The following is a 17023-nucleotide window of genomic DNA, read 5'->3' on the forward strand; positions in this document are numbered from 1 at the left end:
TGTTCCCCGCTTAGGTGATGGGTGGGGGGGCAGGTGAGGGCACTGGCCCGGGAGCGGGGAAAGAGACTATAGTAGAGACTGAGAAAGGACGACATTCCCAGGCCACTAAGATAGGTACCAATACTGATGCAACAAATGCAGTGGTTCTTGCTTCCTGAAAAGACCTATACCAGTGCCAGTATCTCTGCCTACTGGCTTTCTGGATTGGGAGGGGTTTAGTTTGGTGTGGCTTGGCTTTTACACTGAAACATCAGGACCGATGAGTCTTATCTTCCCTGTCTTGTGATCCCTCTTCCAGGTGAATTCTTAAGGGTTCCTGCCAAAACCGGCCAAGGTGCTCAATCCCTAACAGAGCATTTTGTCTTTCATCACCACGGTTATTAGGCGGCAGAGTCATTCACGTACCCGACCCTGGTCCTTCCAACTGGTCTGAATGGAAAAGGCACGTTTCACTTCCCGGGGCCATCAGATCAGACCCGGCCTACCTGCCTTACCGGATCTTCCCTATTAACGAGACCAGCTAACTCCCAGCCCCCCTATGCGGCCAAAGGGTGAAGAGACTCCTTTCTTGGGCCAGCAAACGCAAAACCAGGATCGGAGGGACGTGGGGGTCAAGGTGTGACCGTATCCCCGTCCTCCAGCTGTTCGCGGGAGAGCCGGATCCCCGAGCGCGCCCGGCGCGCCCCCCGTGCTGTGCCCGCTCCCCGCTCCGGAACGGCGCAGCCCGGGCTCGCCCGCAGCCGAGGGGCGGCCCCGCGCCGCCCCCGCTTCCGGTCTGCTGCCATATTCCTGTGGGGCGGGAAGCGCCGCCCTGCTCGCCGGGCCGGCCGGGCTCGGGGCAGCGCCTGGTCCCAGCCCGCAGGGGCGGCGAGCCGAGCCCTGCCCGGCCGCGGTGCGGGCGCCGCTGAGCTCCCCTCTCCGGGCGCCCCGAGCTGCAGCCATTGCCTCGCGCGGTCCCCCAGCCCGGGAGGCAGCGCGGCAGCCGAGCCCGAGACAAAGCCTGGGCAGCGCCGCCGCCCCCAGCCCCGCGGGCTCCCGCCCCGCCGCCGGGCTCGGTGAGGCGGCCCCTGAGGTAAGCGCCGCGCGATGCGGGGGACCCGGGCGCGGGCAGCGCCGGGAGCTGCCGGGTGGCAGCGGAGGATGCGCGGGGAGGGGAAGCCCCGGCGTGCGGCTTCTCCGCCGCCTTCCCTCGCGCTCTTTTGTTGCGGTGGCGGCGGGGCCGGGGCTCCTGTGGGAGGGGAGACTTTGCACAGTTCATTTCATCGAGCCCCGTGGGAAGAGCGGGGGGTGGGCGGGAGTAGCTGTATGTAGGCCAAAACATGAAATATTAATAACTCCCCGGCTTTGAAGCCTTCTGAGCCACGGCCCCTTTTTCTTTCCTTTGACTCCGGGTTAGGTCTTTGTGGCGCTGAGATTGTTGTTGTCCAATTTAAACTACGCAGCGGGTCTTGGGGGAGTCGGTTTGTTGACATCACGCAGGGAGCAGACGCCTGTCTTCAGTCCTCGCCCTCCTCCACCACTGAACCCGGCCTGTCTGTTGGTGTTGTGCCGTGGGATTCGTCAGGCAGAAAATCGGAAGGCCGTTTCTTGCTTAGTTAACTGGTTTATAAGTACCATAACTTCTGCTTCTTCAAGTCAGTGCCGGTTGTGTCGGCTTCCATTTTTCTCATCCACGCCACCAGCAATCTGGTCCCAAGTGATCGGCTGAATACTGGAGTCTGAGGTAATTGTTCTGAGGCTAAGACCTTGGGGTCGGAGGGGCCTTTTGGCTCTGGCTACCCCACTGGTCCCGGAGGCCGGAGCGCCAACCCCTGTGCTCGGATGTGCCGTTCTGGGAAACCCAGAGAGGTCTCCACTGCAAGCCTGGCTTGCTTGTTTGTACCTGCTGGAGCTGAGCATGTGTTCAGTCGGGGGAGTGTCATGCTGTGCTTCATATATTTTTGGCATGGCAGCAATCTGAGCTGCCTCTTTGACTAGATGTGCCAGGGACCATGAAGTGTCTGTTGGTGAACTCTGCAATGAATGGAGACTTCATGCTGTTTGTTCCCCTGTGTTTTGTTAGCCCATGGATCCACTCTGTTGACTTCCTTTCTGCTTTTTCTTAACTTGCCCTCGACCTTCTAGTGCATTAGGTGCTCTGAAGGTCGGGCTTCGTGTGTGTGGGAGCCAGGAGCAGGCATGTTAACTGCCCTGATCCCATGTGTTAAGACCTCTGCTGCTCCCAAGCTGTTTCCATTGTTGTAAGACCTGAGGCTTAGAAGCTATTTCTGGTGGGGTCTGATGCTGTGACCAGTACAGCAGGTTCCCAGCCTTCTTGAGGGAGGTATCCAAACCTTTCACGAGCAACCCTTGTAGTGCAGCTTGGGAATTACCTCTCTAGTTTCTCATTGGTAAAGTCATGAGGTGGTCATTCCCCCTACCAGTGAGCTGCTCCGGCATTACTCCGTGTGAGAGCGCTTTCCTCTCCCAGAAAAGGCATCACTAATTAGTTATCTTATTGGGCCCCCGGGCCAGCTGACAGGCAGGTCAGCTCTAAATGGAACCGATGGTGAGGTCCATCTCCGCTGGTGCCAAGCAGTAGAGCTGCTCTTGGCTCAGATGGCGAAGCACTTACTTGGAAGGTGCCTGTTGGGCCCCCCCTCTCCCCCCGCAAGTCTGTCTGCTGCCAAGCAATGAGTGCTTCCTTCCTGAACTGTGCCCTGCGTGCCAGGCCAGGGTGGGGGAGCAGCAGGGCCAGGAGTTGCAAGCACTGCAGCCTGCTGAGGGTTCCAGGGTCCCAGTCCTGTCTGCTATGGGCTCTTTGGGTACGATGCTCTTCAATGCTGCCTGCAAGGTGTTGAAGGGCAAGGGAGGGGAAAACAATAACCACTTAATAAAAAGTACCATGTAGGACCTTAGCTGCCCTAGGGAAGCGAGCGGTGCTTTTGCTTATCTCTTGGTGCTCTGGGAACTGAAAGCTGTAGTCCTCCTTGCAGACATGTCTCCCAGGAAGATGAGCCAGGTTAGGTGACTGGAAAGCAAAATTTGTTTGTATCTCTTGCCTCTACAGCTACCGGGTTTGTTTTGTTTTGTTTTTTGTTGTGTGTGTTTTGTTTTTTTTGGGGGGGGTGGGTCAGTATCCGGGCAGAAAAACACTTGCGTCCAAATTTCACTGATGTTGAAATGGCTGAAGTACAAATTAGGAGTGGACTAGCTTTCCAGTACACCCTTCAAATACCTGAAGGATGACTATAGAGCAGATGGAGTTGGCTTTTCTCTGTGGCTGTAGGAGAGAGGACTAGGAGCAACAGCCTCAAGCTGCAGCAGAGGAAATTTTTAGGATGAATATTAGGAGGAACTTCCTATGAGGGTGGTCAGGCATTGGAACAGGCTATGTAGAGAAATTGTGGAGTCTTCATGCTTGGAAACTTTCAAAAGCAGGTTGGACAGACAGACGGGTGGGATGGTTTAGTCAGGGGTGGTGCTGCTTTGAGCAAGGAGCTGGACTGAATGACCTTGTGATTCTTTCCAGACCTACTTTCCTATGAGCCTGTCTGCCAAGCCTGGTATTCCCCTCCAGCCAGCAATGACACTACAACTGTCTAAAACCCTCATTCAGCCAAGCATTTAAGTATGTTCCCCAGAACTTTGATCTCTGAGCTCCCTACTTCCACCGGTCTGCCAGGTGCTTCATGCAAGTCAGCAAGCCCCCACTCAAGGCAGGATCATCCTTATTAAATCATCTCAGCCAAGTCTGTCTACCTGTTCTTAGAAACATCCAAGAATGGAGATTCCAGTTGCTCTGGGTAGCCTGCTCCAATGTTTGACCACCCTGGGAGTGAGAGAGGTCTTTGTAATATCCAGCCTAAATTTCCCTTGCTGTAGTTTTAATGCCTTGGGCATCTTCAGGTGGAGGAGGAATTGATAACTAACTTATGCTTAAAAATGTAAAGATTGGTAACGTTTCAGTTGTGGGAGCTGTTCCCAAGTCATGTAGCATCTATAATTTCTGTTGGTCAGTAGGCCAGATCCTTTGCTAGTCTACTGTGCTATAAACTCCTTTGAAATGGTTCCATACTGCTTTGCATGAGCTCATGATCTGGCCATGGGAGTTTTGTCTATTCAGTACTTCTTGAGATCAGGCTCCAAATGACTATTGGGAATGTAATTAATATAAAAGAGAGATCAATGGAGATGGCTTGAACTGCATAGCCTTGAGCTGTGTCGGGTTGGAGGTGGAACTTCGTTCCATGTTTTGAGGCAGGAGACAAGGGAGGGAATATTCCCTTTGAGTTTACTTTCAGTTAGGTGGTCCCTGGAAAATAGAGAGCCATCTACCAGACCTCTTTAGAGGCTGGCTTATATGTAGGCATGTACTAGTATTAAGGAAGGTAGATGTAGAGGACAACTATTGATCTGGAACTACCAAGCGAGTCGCAATGGGCTTGCACATAATCAAGACAGTGGCCTCCAGAATGTTTCTGTAGTTGGATGGTCTGCCTAGACGTGATGGTAGTTAGACCTTGAATTATCTAGGATAGCAGGGGCCCTTCCTCCAATGCCACCAGTGACTAGGTACATATCTGGAAGATAGTGTCCCTCTCTTTTGAAGTAGGGAAGGAGCAGGGAGCTGCAGTTGGCAATGAGCAAAGTACATGGGAGGTTGTGTGGGTGAGAAGCCAGAAGAATTGCTTTAGTAACTCCTGGCCTCGCCGCATAGTGGAGTGTAAAGACACATAGGGTAGTTTCACATGCCTATGTCTAATCGTTATATGTGCCCATGCATTAAGAAAGAATGAGGAGAGACTGTTGATGCTGATGCACGATGTGCCGGCCTGTCAAAATGATGATCTTGTCACTGGGTTCAGTCAGCTGCCAAAAGAACATTTTATGCTGGAACCCCTAGACAGTGTTCATAGTTGGATCATCCAGGTGCCCCAGTGGGTCTGTGTCCACATAACACAGTTGGGACCCAGTCAAGCACGTGCATGCTGTCTCCACATAGCAGACGTTGCTGTGTGGCATCTAGAATGGGATGTAGCTGGTGCTGGCTACTTGTACTGGGGGGATGGGAGCATGGAAATGTGGTGCAGCTGTGTAGTCCCTTGTAGGACTCTTCTGGGTTGGGGCAAGTGTTAATAATGGGATTAAGCCTGGACTTTGAAGTCTTTGGTGAAACTCTACCCAACATGAATAGAAAGAGTTGGCCTATGATCTCTCACTTTTAATGAGCAACAAATGCACATAAATGTCTTCAGAAAAGAGGTGGGAGCAGCCCGTAGACTGAAGTGAATGACTACAATTCCTTAGTCTGTTTTCTCAGAGCACTTGGGGGTGGAGGGCAAAGCACCACTTCTATAAAGTGCTGTGTTCTTTTGGCATCGCCAGGGGAAATTTGAAAGACTATCTAAAGCTCTATTGTTTCCTGTACTGTCTATTTTCTAGCTTGGTTTCTAACTTGTTTCTTTATCTCTCAGAACAATTTCCCATATGACTTTGCTTCCACAGCACTTATTTCATAGAGCCTGGTCAGAAATTCTTCCCAGACACTTAAGCTGATGTGAAATGTCAAACAAGTTCTCTCCCTTGGGCTTTCTTTGCCAAGCCAAACCCAATGTGCAGCATCTCTGCACCACTTGTTTTGTTGGTCTTTACAGACAAGAGACGGATTCCTTTAGTCTGCTGCTTGTAAAAGGAGTCTAAATCACTCGGCATGGAAATAACTCTCTTTGTTAATGCCATTCATGCAGCCCTAGTTCAAATTGTCAATGTTTCCATTCTAGTAGAGCCCTGTGTTCTGAGACTTATTACCTTGGGTCACTTTAAAAAAAACACCCTACAGGCTGAAATGTGCCTGATTTTAAAATCTCCACTTGGGAATAAAAATGTTAAGTGTGTAACTTAACAAAAAGAGTGAGCTTGGGTTTTTAATATTTTAAATGGTGCAAAGACCACAGGGTGGCTAGAAATCTGAGTGTTGCTCAGAAGAAAACAGCAGTTGGCAGAGTGGAACAAAAGACATGTCTCTTTGGAGAGGGAGAAATACGTTGAGATGCTTCTGAACTACAGCTGCCTGTGACTTAGCTGCTCTATCAGCAGCCTTTTTCTGGGGGTTTAGCTAGGTGTATGAACACCTCTAGGCCCTAATCCTTCAATTGCATCTCTATGGACACAGATGGCAGCTTGGGAAGATCTTGCCTCAGGATCAGGGCCTTGTTTTCCTCAGCAAATTATAACCAGCCTTTAAATTCTTTTGTTCTAATTGTGACTTGAAGGCAGGCTTTGAACTGCATTTTAAGGAAGAGCCTGGTCCAAGCACAGCACTTGAAACCAGGAATGTGTGCTGTGCTTTAAATTTGTTTCAGACCTCAACTTGCTCTGAGACCTTTTATAACTTCTCTGCCCTCTGCATCCTCATTGGAAACATAGGGATGGCATAAGAGTAAGGTGAGGCTTAACTCATCAGTGTTTGACCCTCTTGAAGCCCCATGCTGGCTTCCTGTTGGCTCTTGGTATGTGTCATTTGCCAGATGTCTTCAATGAAAAAGGCAAGTATTTCTTAGGGTGACCAGGATCTCTTAGTGGACCAGCTGTATAGTCGGGATAGAGTTAGACAAGCTTTTGAATCCACAACATTCGATATCCGGTCTGAGGAGTCAACGAAAGGCAGATTCCTCATGCCAGGGACACGTGTCACTAATCCAGTCAGTGCTGTGGCCACTCCAGGTTGTGGTGGTGGTTACAGCAGGGTAACACTTCAGCCAGAAAACCTGTCAATATGACTCATCCAAAACACTTGTGGGTTTGTGTCAAATTTGGGGGGGGAGTGGGGAGGGAGATGAAATGTTGAAATGAAATGGTTGGTTTTGAAACTGACTTCACTGAAAGAAGAAGACAAAAAAAATTGTTGAAATAGAATAAAAGATTTCACTTCAGCTTGATCAGAAGTAACCAACCAGAAATGCTGGAGATGGGGCCTGCAAATAAATAACTTCAGTTACTAGCTTGGCCCTTGTGTCAGTGGAGTTGACAGTGATTTGGGGAAGTGTACTGCTGGGATCAGTTCTTATCTGAGCATCTGGACAAAGCATTCTTAGTGCTTGGCCCCTTCAGCTTCTACTGAGCTCTGTGGGATGGGAACACCTCTTGGGAGAGCCTGAGTACCTCACAAGATCGGTACATGGATGACAAGCTAACAGCTGTGAGAACTAAATTTTGTTCCCTAAGTGTCTCCTGCCCCAGCTGGGATTCTGGCTAAATTTTCTTATTCTTGAGCACTCTCCCTTCCTTGTCACTGGCATGAAAGACTCCCTCTTTTGCTCCACCCCTAGTGAGTGCCCTGAAAGGGGGGAAGCTGCGAGTGCAGTCTGCTGCTGGGTTGAGGGCTAGGGCTGGGGCTGGGGCTAGGGCTGCTTCTGGGTGACAAGATGTAGACAGGAAGCAAGGACCCTTGGTCTATGTCCTTTGGCAGAAAGTCTGGGACATGGGGCTCCAGCTTGGATTCCTTCAGACCTTAAGCAAGCTTAGTTGTGGATCTGACTTTCTCAGCTCTGGGCAGTCTTAATTTCACAATGAGATGTACCAATGGAGGTACAATCATTTTCACTCCACTGTAACCAGTCGTAAGAGGCAAAAAGAATGCTGTAGAGCAGGGGTGGGCAAAATGTGGCCCACGGGCTGGATGTGGCCCTCTGGGCCAGGCCATTCTATCTAGCCCGTGGGGCCCCTAAAAAAATTTAGAAAACTAATATCTGCCTCTGGCTGCCTGTCATGAGGCCCTTGATGCCTTGCCAAAACTCATTAAGCAGCCCTCTGCCTGAAATAATTGCCCACCCCTGCTGTAGAGCAACTGAGTTAAATGAAGTGGAAGCCAGATTGGAGATGGGAGGAACCCCAATTTACTCCTGTGCCATACATAGCCTTGTAGATTCCAAGTACTGTAGTGAAGCGGTCACTGAAACCCAGGTTTGTAACTCGTTTCTGGTAGAGGGAGCTGTAAAGGTGCATGCAGTTCACTGTGGACTGTCACTTCTTACCTCTCACAGGGGTATACTGGTGCTCCAATACCCTGTCTTTACTCAGTAGCTGGTTACATTGGCCTGGTTTGGGTTTTGACCCATAGGATGATGGTTCGAGATTGTTGGGGAAGGAGGTGCAATGAGGTGTCAGTCTGTCTCCCTGCTTTGCTGGTCACTTGTTGCCTATGAGTCAGGAACCTTGTGACTTCTGATGGGCAGTATTTTCTTCTCTGCTCTCTGCACATGAGACTGGACGGAAGTCTCCGAGACCAGCTCTAAACTTCCTGGCCCTGTCTCATACTTGACGTGTTATGGCCTCACTTTTGTGACTGTAAATTTGGCTGACACAAGGCCTGCTGTGCTCCCTGCAAAGGGAGGAGGAAAACCTGACTGCATGCTGCAGAAATAGCTTCCATGCTGCGTGGCTGTTTCCAGTCTTGCTGAGGGTTCCTCACTTGGCTTATGTATTGTGCATTTTTAAAGGGCCAGTATCTATTTATTGTTGAGGCTGGACAGCTCTGGATACCAAATGCACACCGATGCAGCCAAAATCCAGAGACTAATAGATTATACCAGGGACCTGGATTTAAATAGGAGAAACAGCAGTGAGTTGCATCTGTCCTGATCCAAGTGGCCAAGCCCATCATGAGCAAGTATTGCAATTGCAGATGTGCTCAAAGGCAAGTTGTCTGGTTTCCTGTGGATAAATTGGGGGTGGGGGGGTGGGGAGAGCTCTAGTCTGTAGGAGAACTGTCTAAGTGGGGGGACCCAAAGTTCCTTTAGATTAAACACTGAGGCATATTAAGCAGGGAGTTCCCATTAGAGGACCAAGCCTGTTGGGTGCTAAGCCAAGGTCTTTCTCGAGGAGCTGTTTTGCAGGGACAACAAACGTAGAACAGCTTCAGCTCTGCACTGTCTAGCCCTAACAGGGTTTTGCTTTGGCTGGTGGAGAGAGAGAGAGAGGGTACAGCAAATTAAGCCTCTGTTTAGGGGTGATCGGCTGCTGATCTCCCTTGGGAAGTCACTGTGGGGAGCTGTGCAGGGTTTTTTTTGTTTTTGTTTTTTTCTGCTTATGTTGGATGAAAAGGAGTCAAAATACAGGGTCAGCAGGGTGCTACTGACCTGTATATGTGGTGAGGGAGTGGAGGAAGGGAGGTTCATTTTCCTCCTAGGTCTCTCCCCCTTCCCCACCCCCCTTGGAGCTGACAGCTCAGCCACAGTGTCTTTGACTCCCAGCCTGTGCAATGTATCACTGATGTTATCAGATCAGGCCTCCAGGATTCCTTGACAGGCAGCTTCTCGCATCCTGCTGTGCTTAGGAAGCTCCAAAGGAGATAAAAGCCTCCCTTCAGCTTGGCTCCTAGGAGCTGCCTGTCTCTGGGGGAGCATGGCTGATTAGGACCCCTTCTCAGAAAGGCAAAGGAGCATGTTGCCTGCTGGGTGTGGATCATGACAGCCTGTGAAGGGGGTGACGGTGTCTGACAGACTGTGCTTCCAAACCTCTAATTAGGTATTAAGGAGGGGAGTGGAGGACCGACTCTATTACAACCTCTTCCTCGGTCTCTGCTACGTAAGGGTGAATGGCACCTTGCCTTTCTGTGGTGTCTCATGCCTGTAAAGGGATTTGAGGGCCCTGAACACTAACACTGCCTTGAGCCAAGCAAGCATCTCTTCCCTTTGTAAAGATGGAGAAAACTGAAGTCAAGTTCCAGTTTTTCGTTTACCATTACTTCCACAACAGAGTCCGCATGCAAACAAATCACATGGGTTTGTTCTGATCATCAGCACTGACAAGTGCAAGGTATTGCACCTGGGGAGGAAGAACCGGCAGCATACATACAGGTTGGGGAACTCCCTTCTTATCAGTGCAGAGGCAAAAAAGGATCTTGGAGTCGTCATTGATGCCAAGAGGACAATGGCCTGGCAGTGTGGGGATGCAGTCAGGAAGGCCAACCATAGACATCAGGAGGTGCTACTTCGCTGTCAGGATGGCTAGGATCTGGAACCAACTTCTAAGCAAAGCGGTGCTGCCTCCTACCCTGGGGGTCTTTGTCTAGCCTTGTCTTAAACACCTTGCTGGGGTCATTTGACCCCAGTACTTTTTCCTGCCAAGGCAGGGAGTCAGACTTGATGATCTGCTCAGGTCCCTTCCGACCCTACCAACTATGAAACTATCTGCTCCAGCCTGGTGGGTTCCCCATAATTATTGTGTGTGTAAAACTGGGATGATCCTATCTTGAGCAGGAGGCTGGACTAGATGATCCCCTGAGGTCCCTTCCAGCCCTACTTTCCTGTGATCCTATGACCAGGGTCCTACAGAAAGATTTCCATCTGTCATAGTCTAGTCTAAACCAGCTCTTCTGAATCCTGTCCATAAGCAATCCTCCTCTGGGGCTGATTTGTGGTTTCTCATTGTCATATGGTGACTGCAGTTCAGTATGCGTGCATGGAGCCAAATAAATAGGGAGTGCATTGAACAGCTCACAAATCAAAACCCTGGGGTGCAAACATGATTTTTGCAAACTTCTGCAAATGGGGCCTGTATAATCAATCTTGGTTCTGTTCTGCATTGCTGTGCCTTTTCCTTGTGTGACCTGGTGGGAAATAAGAAATGAAACCTGCCTGTTCCTGTTGTCTCATTTCATTGTTGGGTGACTGGGCCCTGTTAGGCTGGCTGTGCAGCAGTTGGTAAAATGTTGGATTTCATAGATGGGGAAACCAGTTGCCTTTATGGAAATAGCTGCCAGTTTTTTGGCTGAAGCATACACCTGCTGTAGAATTCCATGGTAGACTTGACTACTTCTTTATAAGAACGGCAGTATTTGTCCTCGTCTGAGCCCTAGACCTTGGATGGGAAGACACAGGCCCTAATGCTGGGGTGGGCAAAGTATGGCCTGCAGGCCAGATTTGGCCTGCCAACTGACTGCATCTGGCCTGCAGCTGACCCTGCAGTGCTCCACCTGTGCCTAAGCCCCACTCACTTCTGATGGGGTAGCCTGTGCCATGCTCCCAGTGGGGCTGTTCCCAGTGTGGCTGCAGCTGGCCAGAAGCTCCCCTGCTCCCCTCTCCTGCAGTAGGGGCTACCCGGCTGAAGCTTTCCACCACCGACCTGCCCAGAGGGATGGAGTAGGGGCAGAGGAGGAGCCATTGCTGGAGGTGAGGGCAGCACAGCAGTAGCCAGTCTGCTGCAGCCCCATTGGAAGCTGTGTGCTGGCTGGGGCCCGGATCCAGTGGGGCTGTTCTGCAAAAAAGCTCTGACTCTAGCTGCAGCTGCTTCTCCTGCTCCTCCCAGCTGCCTTCCACTCCACCTGCCCAGCAGGATGAGCAGCCACCTGTGGGTGGGTAGAGCTGGTAGAAGGCAGCTGGGAGCTCGAGTCAGAGCTTTTTTGCATTTGGGCAGGAGTTGCCCAGCTGAAGCTTTTCCACCCACCAGGAGCAGTGCGACAGGAGCAGCAGTTGCAGCTGGGTGCAAGGGGAGCAGCCCCCCACCCCCTCCCCCGGGCCCTGGTCAGCCTCACCAGAAGCTGCGTGCTATTCCTGGTGCCACTGCAGCTATCCCAGTGCTGCTATGCTTGCCTCACCTCTGGTGACAATGTGAACCTGGCTGGCTGCAGTCACACTGGGAACAGTCCTGCCAAAAGCTCCGTGCTGGCTGGGGCTGGCAGGTGTGGGCAGGAACATGACATGGGATGCCCCATATGGGAGCACTGCAGGGGCAGTTACTGACTAGGTGAGCTCTGCTGCATGTGCCCCCTCCCCCCCTTCCACAATTGCACACGTTTTCCATACCCTCCACTTCCCCACTCCGTCCCCCCACAGGGCAGGGTGTGCAGGTAGTGGATCATACCTGTCCCACTCCCAAAGCCCCCTAGGGCGTTTTGGTGTGGTGTTAGGGTGGGTGCTGACCCAGCTCAACAGCTGGTCAAAACTCCCTATGTGGCTCTTAGGGCAGGGGTAAGCAATTACTTGGGCCCATCTCCTGGCTGTGTCTTGGCTGTGACTTTAGCCAAGTCACTCAACTTTCACTGCTTTGAAATCATGCCTTTCATGCTTTGAAATCATTTAGTTTTAAAGCGCACAGGAGTCAAAAGACGGGGCACTCTTGCTGCTGCTGCTGCTGCTGCTGCTGCTGCTGCTGCTGCTGCTGCTGTGCTTTGAGAGAGGAAAGTACATGGGCTGCAGCTGCTGAGGGCTGTAGGTCTGTCTGGTTGCATGTGCACGTGGCAGCTGTTTGGCTGCGCAGTAGGTAGGCTGTGCTGGCCAAGGAGGGAATTGAGCTGGCCCCCTCAGGCTGCTGCTTTCTCGGCCTCTGCCCCAGTTGTCCCAGTTTTCACTTGCCAGTGTGAGGCTGCAGTGACCTGCGGGGAGCAAATACCATGTTAAGGGCTGACCTGAGAATGCAGAGCTAAGGGCAGTGCATGACAGCTCAGCTCAGCTCCCCACTGTGGGAGGTTGGTTGGAAGACTAGAGGGGACACAAGTGGGTGAATCTGCTGTTCATGGGAAGAAATGAAGGGCAGCTTCACATGGCATTGGATTCGGTGTGGGGGAAGGGAGACAGCTGTCGGCTCCTGGGCAGCCTCCCGAGGCAAGGCGCAGGCAGTGCATCTGACTGGCCTCCATGATGCTTGGCTGTTTCTTTGTCAGAAGATTCTCGTGCTGGTGCTGCTTTGTGGGGTTGGGGCCTCCACAGTCTGAGCAAGGAGGGCAGGTCTGACGCTATCTGCAGGGCCTAAGCAGATCCCTCTGCATTTTGCCCATCAGCCCTTTGTACCAATGCCCTTCCCCCTCCTCAGCCCATCCTGGAGACTGGGCAGAGGGGTCTCTGAAATTAGGCTAGACTCTTCCCCAAAGGGGAAATCCTTGAATGCGCTGAGCATTAAGCCAGTAGCACTCAGCAGGAGGAAGCCTAAAGCATCCTGAGGAATTAGCTGAACAGGGATTTCTGCTGTGGATTCCCTGGGCTGGTTTAAATCCTATTGATGGGGGAGTTCTCTCTATTGTGCTCTGCAGGAGTCTCCCGGAAGGGTTTGTTTTAACCAGATGTAGGGGTTCTGGTGGGAAAGGCCCCTTGAGTGCATCTGGAGAGAAACAGCCCTGAATGATGCTTTCTACCTGCACAACCAGTGCTGGATGCCCTCCCTCACCTTCTGTAGCTGCAGGCACAGTAAAGTGCTCTCATTAGAGCTCATCAGCAGTACCAGTGCACAAACAAGGAGCCCTGGAAACTCTAATATGCTTACAGCCTTCAGTGAGCTCCAGGCTCCAACTCCTCTCCTGCTTCTGTAGCCTGGTGGGGTTGAACTGAGGCAACAGGATTAACCCTTCCAGTGCTGGCAACATAACTGGTATCTTCCAGTAAGGATGGGTTAATTGACTATGCAGAAAGCACAGCTCCTTCTCCTGGGGATCTTGTAATGTAAGAGGAGAGCAGCTGTCTCATTATGGCTGTTATTAACACTTAGGCATCACAGCACAGTGTTGTGTGTGTGTGGGGTACTGCACAGAGACTAGGGGCCTCATACCTGCCCTTCAGTGTCTGCTCTGCCATTGCAAACAAGATGGACTGTAACCCTTCCCTGTACAGCTTTGAGTTCTGAGGAAGGGCAATGCAAACTCGATAGGGGATGTTGTAGTTATTCCAGGGACAAAGGGCCACAAGAATGAACTCTGTGCTATCAGAAGTGGTGCTGGCTGGGTTTAACTGAACCTTGTCGCTAGGCTCAGCTCCATTTTACTAGTCAATGCTCTGCAGCCAGTTGCAATTAGTACTGAAAGCCTTCCATAACACAGGAGCTGTCTGTGTGAGGGACCATTTCTGTGTATACTGCTTGCCTCTTCCCCACGGATCTAAAGCTCAGGCAGTCTCAGTAGCAAGCAGCTGCTGTTAAAGGCCTGTACATTTCATCTAGCAAAACCACCCCTTGTTTTCCATTCTTGACTGCTTTGCACAGCTGGAAACTTGGGGTCCTCATGTGGCTGAGCTGGCCAGCCTGCTCTGGCTTAGTTGCATGGAGCAACTGCATTTGAGACATGCATGGGGCTGATTTTTTTTTTTTTCCCTTGGTGGAAGGGTGGGAAGGGAAAGAAATGAATGCTCTGCCTTTTCCATCTGCTGCTCTAGTGCTGGCCTGACCACACTCCAGTGCTGTGCTCACAGCTGCTTTCGCTCCTGAGTCTGTAAGCCAGAGCTGCCCTGAGGAATCTGGATTAACCCAGGAATGGATGAAGTCACTCTTGTGAGTTGGTGCAGTAGCTCTGTTGGATCTGCCCTGGACTGGGATGGCTTCCTGCCATGCCCATTCATGTGCTCCTGGGTGCTTACGCTGAGCCTCCTACGTGGGTGGAGCCTGCTGGAGCTTGTGTAACTGACCCCTTATTTTCAAGATGGGAAAGCCAGCTTGGATAGGTCCAATTGGGCTAATGTTGAAATGCCCCTAAAAATCCTTCCACAATAGGGGGTGTGAGTGAGCAAATACAATGCACACGTGGAAGATGCAAACCAGAGCCTAGTATGGGGCTATGGTAGCACCCAGAGGCAGTCATTGATATCGGACCCTCTTGTGATGAGCGTGAAGCAGACGCATGTAAGAGATGTTCACAGTCCCACAGAGCTTGCGGTCTGCATATTGCACATGGGCTAAGGGAGGGAGGGGAAGCAGAGGCACAGGCAGCAGGGGTATGGCAGGCTGGCACGAGAGCAGCAGTAGAATCTGGGTTGTCTGAGGTCCAGGCCAGTCCTCACCACTGGTTTGTGCTGTTCCTTCAGTGTTTCTCAGCAAGCTCCCCCTGCACAGCAGTAATTTGCACTGTGTGTTTGCCTCTGAAAAACAAGTGGGGGAGGAAAATGTTTGGGCCCCTAAATTTTGTTTGTTTGTTTTTTAAACCACTGTATTACTTGGCTCAATTGGATGTGGTGGGCTCTGTTGTAGATGCTGTGTTTGTGGCTAGTGGCACGTGCCTGTTCTCAGTTCTCTCCTCACTATGCTTTCCACTGGGTATTGCCAGGCTGGCAGAAAGGTACCTCATCATCAGTAGCAAGTGGGTTCTGGATCAGAGTGTGTGTCATGGCTCACCTTGGCGTGCTCAGCTACTGTCTTGCTGCCACTCTGTCTGTCCACCCCACCCTGGAGTTTGTGTAGGTAGAAGGAAGTCAATTGCCTGTGGTAAATAAAGCTTTCGACACAGAAGCTTTAATAACTAGCTCCGCTTGGCTGCCTGTACTTTCTGTTTCTCTGTGCTTTACTGGGGCAAAGGAGGCCCTAGGGTCCCTGTGGTGCCTGTTGGGCCCACTCTTGCTCCTCTGTGGCTGGTCTTTCTAGGAGCATGCTCGCCTGCCCTTGCATGCTCGCCTAAATCCCTTTGCCTGAAATGCGGAGGGTGCTGTGCACTGAGAATCTCTAGCCCATTCTCTGGGGCAGGTAATAACATTTCTGTATGACTTTTGGCACCGGGGGGGGGGGGTCTTTCTGCTGGTTGTTTTCCTCCTTCCTTACCCTGCTGCCTCCTGACAGCAGCCTAGTTACAAGGGCACTTCTTGGAAGCTGCACTGTGCTGTGTCTATTCTGAAACCTGCTCCAGACGTGCTGCTTATTTCTGAGAGCTGGCCCCTGCCGTGCAAGGTCTTGGCCTCAGGCTTACAGAAAGCATCTTCCTTCTTGCGGGGGGGTGGGGCGGCTCTGCCCTGACCTCATTTTAGATCCATCACATATAGATGTAGCAAACCTGGAGTGCCCTGTTTGGAGTGGTCTGGAGCTTTGGAGCCACAGCTTTCCTTGGGCTTTATGCCAGTTAGGTGATGGTAGAATCCTTTGTTCAGATGGGAGGGAAAATGAGGCAGCAAAGCCACTGCCTTTCCTCTAGGCCAGGGGTTGTCAACTGGGGGTATGCAGGTAGGGATGGAGTGCTGCCATGCATGATCTGAAGGCACAGGCAGTGGGGGTGCCTATACTTGATGGTTGCTGCTGCTCCTGTATTCAGCTGTGTGCCCCCCTCTGCCGCCTCCCACTGCTCCACATTGGCTGCTGGGGGTACACTGATCCCAAAAAGGCTGAAAACCTCTGCTCTAGTCTGCATAGCAAAGAAGCAAATAGAGAACATGGAATTAAATCCCTTTGCCTGAAATGTGGAGGGTGCTGTGCACTGAGAATCTCTAGCCCATTTGCTGGGGCAGGTAATAACATTTCTGTATGACTTTTGGTGCCACTTTTCTCTCCAAGTGCTATATGTTTCTGAGAGCAATTCTTAGTGGCCACTACTAGGTGGTTCAGTCCTTGGTAGGCCCTTCCCCCAGGGGAGCTTGTCTGGATTTTTGCCTCTTGGGTTTGGAGTTTCACCAGGGATGTTGAAGCCTGAAGAAATTCCTCCCCTTGTTGAGCTGGGTTGGCTGGTCCCTTTTCAGTATGGAAATGCCTAGGCAGCAACTCCAGTCTGACCAGGATGGTTCTAACTTGCTCAGACCTAGAACTCCTGTTTCTTCTCTGTGGCCCTCTCCTTCCTCGCCCAGGAAACATTTCATGCCTGGCTTAGCCTGTGGCTATAAGGGGTATGAGATGGCTGGATGCGTCATCCCTCTGGACTCCTCATCATGGCTCAAGCAGGTAGAGAGCACCAGTTTGGCTTTGCGTAACACTGGGGCTGAGTCACTTCCTCTATGCATTCCCAGTGTGCTCTTTTCACTGCCTGCTGTCTCTGGCATAGGGAGGCATGACAGGCTGAAAACTGTTCTTCAGTTGTGGTCTCTGCCCATTGTGCCCTGCCAGTGGTTCTGGGAAAACTATATTTGAACCACATGGAGATCTCAGCTCTGTGGAAACAGCACAGAAAATTGAATCTGCTTCTCTGCTACTGCAGAAGATGACGGTGAGTAGGAGATTTGTTCCATAGACAGGAACAGAAATCCACACGCTTCACTCTAGGATGGAGAAATTGGTTGCTGCGTTGCCTGGGACAAGGTTAAACCTTGCATTTTCATGGGCTCTGTCATCACCTGGAGGACTGCAAAGGCTGCCATTGACTCTGGGACGT

The 17023-nt window shown here is 51.3% G+C and overlaps 1 protein-coding gene across 3 annotated transcripts in view; it reads left to right on the plus strand.

Annotated features, from left to right (window-relative positions):
- Positions 1-767: 767 nt before the first annotated feature.
- The window catches only part of SRC (SRC proto-oncogene, non-receptor tyrosine kinase), a 69401-nt gene continuing 53145 nt past the window's right edge, over positions 768-17023 (plus strand). For 2 of the 3 annotated variants that reach the window (XM_090020911.1, XM_090020914.1), the window contains exon 1: positions 768-1072. The gene's annotated coding sequence lies outside the window, so the exon portion shown is untranslated. Of the gene's footprint in view, positions 1073-1396; positions 1724-17023 lie in introns of all 3 variants that reach the window. The other variant, XM_090020912.1, reaches the window with a different exon arrangement.

Source organism: Crocodylus siamensis, chromosome 10 (genome assembly GCF_052110815.1).
Source record: "Crocodylus siamensis isolate JL-2025a chromosome 10, ASM5211081v1, whole genome shotgun sequence".
NCBI lineage: Eukaryota > Metazoa > Chordata > Crocodylia > Crocodylidae > Crocodylus > Crocodylus siamensis.